Below are 6,403 nucleotides of genomic sequence, written 5' to 3'. Positions count from 1 at the left end.
CACTTTAGCTCAGAAAAACAGACTAATCAGGGTTCACCTTGCCTGAGAGGGTCAATATCTCACAGTATTAACGCCGAGTCCTCAGCGTCCCAGGCATAACATGGGATAAAAAAAATCTTAATTGATAGCTTTTATCTGGGCGATCTACTCCCACAATCTGTGGGGTAGTTGCAATCTGGTTAGCTTGATAAAAAGTCGCTTATGGTGCCAAATAAAACAGATAAACCAGCCATAAAGTCTCTTAAACATCTGTCTGGGAAACATCAAAGGAAGCATTCACAAGGGGTATAGCAATTAAGGAAGGACAATCATTTTAAGAACAGCTTTCCGACCTAGCTAGGATATATTGGATTTGCCTCCCATCTTTGAAGGTCTTGTTTAATTTTGTTAAACAAATCGACATAGTTCACGTTAAATAAATGATCAAAGACGGATTAAATGAATACACCGAAATCGGGTCCTTCCCCACCCTACACCACCCCCCCGTGACCATTCAAAAGGAAACCAGGATTTGCCCTCAACATCAGGTATTTCCCCAATATCTCCCATAGGCACGGCCTCCAACTTTATAAAATTAATCTTAAAGCCCGAAAAAGTGACAAGCGAATTAATGAATTGCATCACGTGAGCTACCGAAATTGTGGGATTTGACAAAAACATAAGACTATCTGCATACAACATAATCTTATGTTACTTCTATCCCACTTCTGGGGCAGGTATGTTGGGATAATATTCCGAATTGCGCAGGAAGCCACCGAATCTAGGATTGTTGCAGGGATGGGGAAGAGATCAACCCTCGAGTGCAATTTCTGCGGGTTAAAGAAGAAAATAAAATCCCTACTTGTGAAGCAGATTTGCCTCCAGACATCCACCAGCTCTAGTTCTGCACACAAATCCATTAATTGCTTACATTATAACGAGGATGTTGGGGGACCTTTGGATATTCTGTCCACAGTAGGGCCATAAGACAGTCGAAATTTCCTTCTACAATAATGTGCCACGATGCAAGATAACTTAATTTGGGAAAGGCATCTTCCAGGAGCTTGAGAGGGTGCACCGGGTGGCAATAAACAATCAAAATAATGTATTAATTCCCATAATTCAAGGCTCTGAGGATTACGATCCTACCATGGGTGTTTAATATAATCTAGTAATTTAAATGGAATATTCTTCCTATCCATTATGATTTTCCCCCACTCTTAGTATTAAAACATGAGAAATAAACCCGATCAAACCCTCCCTGCTGTAACGTCAAACGTTCCTTGTAATCAAGGTGCATCTCCTGCAACAGGACAACATTCACTCTCTCTTTTGTAAGACGATAAAGTACATTTTTCCTTTGAATGGCAGATGGCTCCTCTTAATGTTCCAGGTACACCGTTTAAGCACATCATTATCCATAACATACTGGAGCAACATTTGAACTAGAGAGAATTTCATATCGAATTACACATCGCTATGCATTGATGACAAAAGACTCATCGAGCTTAAATCTGTACAAACTAAAACTACTGCAACTAACAAGCTCTCAAAACTTTCCAAAGCAAAAAACATTAAAAAAAATGAAACAAAATCCAAAGTACCAATGACACTTGATAGAGTTTTCTCAACTGCACCCCCCCCCACCCCCACCCCCCACCACCCCACCCAATGGGAACGCTTACATATCACAAAACTTTATCTTCTGCCCGCTTCCAATATGACATCCAGGGCAATTAATAACAATTATTAGGTGGGACACTTAGTCATCACAGCTACATTTGTAACTCGCTCCAGCTTGAGCCACACCCCAGACACAAGAAAAGAAAGAGGAAAGAGAAAAAGTGTAGTAATAGTATGAAGAAGTTAAAAGTGAGTATTCTACCAATCCCCGACTATAATTTAACACTGGTTAATACTAGAAAAATCCAACAAAATTTCTTTAAGAGAGAAACATGATTATCTCAACATCCAGCTTACCTTAAAATGTCCACAAAGTTTTTGCTTTCTCTGGAGAGTCAGACAAGTTCATTGATCCATTCAAAGCAATACGAAGCACCGTTGGGAAACATAAGGAATACTGAATCCTGAGTTCTATTACTCTTCTCTTGACGTCATCACAACATTTTCTTTTCTGAATCACCGCCACTGAAAAGTCCTGAAAAACCATAATCCTGGAGCTCTCATGAATTAAAGCCATCCGAATATACATTGAGCTCCCATCAGTCTTCCATCAGTTTTGAATTATATCCTGGATGTTCTGGAGCCGTGTCATTTGTTACTACTGTCTACATTTTCCACAGATCGTACATTCGGGCCAATCCCCGATAATCCTCGACTCCATTGTTATTTATGAACCTTCTGTCTGTGCCTCAAAAATATTCAATATCTTCGCCTTTAATGATTTGTGGGGAAGAGAGTTACAAAGACCCACAACACTGAGAAAACAAAAACAAAACACAAGCTCTGAGTGTGAGATTATTTTTTCTTTGTCTCCTTATCTGAGGAAGGACATAATTATATTGGAAGTAGTTCGGAGATGTTTCACTTCACGTATTCTAGGAATGAGTACCTGATATTACGAAGGCTTTAACAGGTCACTGTTGGAAACACAGGTGATCTTATTGAAACATACAAGACCGAGAGGAGAGTGGATCAAATAGATACCTACTGGGTATAGTCCAAATTTGTTGTCATTTTTAAAGACTATCTTCAGTGTGGAAGCAGCATATCCCATCCGTTAAGTCCACACTGACCCTCCAAACAGCATTCCCCCCAGACCTGCCTGCCCTTCACTATCCATGTAACCCTTCATTTCCCATGACTAACCTACCCGTCCCTGGGCACTATGGGAAATTTAGCATGGCCAATCCACTGTATATCTTTGGACTGTGGGGGGAAATTGGAGCATTGTGAGGAAACCCCACACTGAGCGTCGCCCGAGTTTGGAATTGAACCCAGCTCCATGGTGATGGGATGTAGCAGTGCTAATCACAGATCCACCATGCACACGCGTTAGTTCTATTAGTTAATTGTGGCTGACAAAATAAATCTGCCTGACTTGTTCCTGCCACTGAACCTGACCCAGTCTGAGACCTTTATCATTGGCCATATCACCAAACTGGTTACATTTAAAATTTGTTGGGGCAGTGGAGGAGTGGGACTAGAAAAAGAAACAGTGACTCTCTCTAATCTCAGTCAGAGCAGGAATTAGGAGAAATTCACCAAGTCGGATTTCATTCAAGCGGGAATTCTCTTTCCCAGAAGTTTGGGATGGCTGAATCTTTATATTATATTGAGCTTGGTTTCACCTGATTGCCACAGACAGGTGAATCAGGGATAATGGCGCATGGAGAGAGAAGTGTAGTTGGGACCACAATGAGATGAACTTATTTACTGGTAGAGTAGTGTCAAGGGCCGAATGGCCCACTCATATCCCTCAGCCCTGTGTTCTGATGTTCCATTCAGCCCTTCGGACCTGATACGGAGGGAAATATCGAGGCCACTCCGATGGTGAGGTGTAGTTATGGAAATGTACTTGGAAAATCCAGGCTGGGTCAGGAACCGACCCCCACACCCAATCCCTCTTTCCAGGCTTCCCCTCTCTGTAACTTCTGCTCCAGATGTTGGTCATGTTACAGACCCAGATTCGCTGGGAATACAGCCCCATACCCCACCCGGGGTGAACTCAAACAGATCATCTGCTCTCCCTGAGTGCAACATTGTATAACACAGCTTCCAGGAAAAGACCCATTTACTTTCCAAAAGCATAACATGTGAAATTAATAAATAGGAACAAGAGTAGGCCATTCGGCCCATCAAGCTAACCCTGTCATTTAATAACAACATGGCTGATCTACTCCAGGGCTCAACTCCACTTTCTTGCTGACTCCTTGCATCCCTCCACACCTCTCTGGGTCAGGGAATTCCAGCCATTCACTACCTTCGGAGAGAAGACATCACTTGGCATCTCAGATTGAAATCGATACTCCTTATTCAGTACTTATATCCTCAAGTGCGACAATCTGCCCAGGAATTGAAACAACTTCTCAATATCTGCCTTCTCAAGCCCTTTCTGTGTCTTGTATATTTCGGCAGTATCACTCCTCATTCATTTAACCCCCAATGAATAATCACCTCACCATTATAGAGGTTCTCAATAACTCAACCTTTTTATCCCAGGAAGCTGCCTAATGTCCCAACCTAGTTACTTGCTGCATCAGCATGCTGACGTTATGTTTCATACACAGGAACCCTCCAATCCCTTTGTACTGCTCCTTGTTTGGGAGTCCTCTCCGTTAAAAAAAAAACAGCCTACCTTTTGATTCTCAGTTTCATCAACAAACTCGGATGTATATTACACACAACTCCTTCTTTCAGGCTGTCAGTATAGATTGTCAATAACTGATGCCATCGGATTCATAGCTGTGGTACTCCAGCAGATAAACATATATCATAAAGATCCATTAATCCTGACTCTCCGATTTCTATGTGTAACCAATCACCATCGCATGTTAATACATCATCCGTCATCCTACGATCTTCTGGCTTGAGTAAGATCTTTTATTTGCGGAAAATTTTTGGAAAGCCTCTCGTCTACCAGATTCCCCCATATCAAATTCGCTTGTTACATTTTCAGGCATCTCCAGAAAAAGATTGCATGATCTTACAGGGCAAAATATAACTTCCCTTTCACGAAAGCACACTGACTCTGTATGAAGCTTTCCTCAATGCCCATGCTGGCCAGGTTTTCCAAACTATACTAGCTCCATCTGCTTTCATTTGGCCCATATGCCTCTAAATGTTTCCCATTCATATGTGTGTCCAAATGAGTTTCAAATGTTGGAGCTGTACATGGATTTACCACTCTTCCTCTGGCAGCTCATTCCATTTCCACACCACCCTCTGTGTAAAAACATTGTCTCTGTGTCCCTTGTAAATGCTCCCCCTTTCAACTTAAGCCTATGCCTTCTATGGTTGAACTCTCCCATCCTGTGGAAAACCCTTGGATATTCACCTGATCCATACCTCTCATGATTTCATAAACTTCTGGAATGTCAGCCCCACAACCTTCTACACTCCATCTGATACTAACTTCAAGAACATACATTTTAAGTTAAGTACTGCAAATTTGAAACTATATGAAACATGACAGTAAAACAGTACTCAGCCCAAACTTCATACTGTTAGTTGTCTTTCTCCATATTAAATACTGATGCAGCATGAAATGCTTACAAGTGACAATAAGAGGTCAAGCACCTGAATTTATTTGTCTAAAGGGGTGATGATCTCGACAATGAAAAAGTATCTATGGCCAGATCTATATAAGACCATATCTTCAAAATGTCCCCTTCTGGCCTCCCTATGGCCTTGCGTGCTTGTGTCTTGCTTACCTGCACTCAATAGAGAGAACTCCTTTCCCCCAGTTACACCTTAATTTAAACCCGCTTTACATACTCTTCATTTATCTTTTGTCACACTCTCTTTTCCCTGTCACCCATTCCCCATCTCTGGCACGGGGTTTAAAACCACATTTTCTAATCATTTTCAGCACTGAAGAAGTCTCACACTAGACTTGAAACACTAACTCTGTTTCTCTGTCTCTGCAGATGCTGACAGACCTGCTGTGTTTATCCAGAAATGCATAGGGGCACAGAACAAATTTTCAGTTAAACAAATAACGATCGATACTGGACATAGAGTACCAAAAATTGCTGGAGAAACAGGGAGCTTTGTAGAAGGTTCACTGGACCTGCAAGTTTATATCTGTATTCACTCCAGAAAATGCTGCAACATCTTCAGCAATTTCTTCAGCAATTTCTGTTTTTGAACAATTTACAACGACATATGTTAAAGATGCCCAAACATTCTGTCCAACATGGGATAAGATTTATGAACATCTGGTAGGAATAACGTGATCAGGGATAGCCAGCATGGTTTGTGAAGGGCAGGTCGTGCCTCACAACCTTGTTGAGTTCTTTGAGAAGGTGACTAAGGAAGTGGATGAGGGTAAGCTGTAGATGTTGTGTATATGGATTTTAGTAAGGCGTTCGATAAGGTTCCCCATGGTAGGCTAATGCTAAAACTTCGGAGGTATGCATTGAGGATACATTAGAGGTTTTGATTAGGAATTGGCTGGCTGGAAGGAGACAGAGGGTAGTAGTTGATGGATTATGTTCATCTTGGAGCGCAGTTACTAGCGGTGTAACACAAGGATCTGTTTGGGACCATTGCTTTTTGTTATCTTTATAAATGATCTAGAGGATGGACTTGAAAGCTGGGTAAGCAAGTTTGCGGATGACACAAAAGTCGGTGGAGTTGTGGATAGTGAGGAAGGAAGTGGTAGGTTACAGCGGATATAGATAAGTTGCAGAGCTGGGCGGAAATGTGGCAAATGGAATTCATGTAGCTAAGTGCGAAGTCG

The sequence above is a fragment of the Hemiscyllium ocellatum genome, unplaced genomic scaffold (genome assembly GCF_020745735.1).
Source record: "Hemiscyllium ocellatum isolate sHemOce1 unplaced genomic scaffold, sHemOce1.pat.X.cur. scaffold_342_pat_ctg1, whole genome shotgun sequence".
Lineage (NCBI taxonomy): Eukaryota > Metazoa > Chordata > Chondrichthyes > Orectolobiformes > Hemiscylliidae > Hemiscyllium > Hemiscyllium ocellatum.
Note: the sequence above shows the minus strand (reverse complement) of the source record.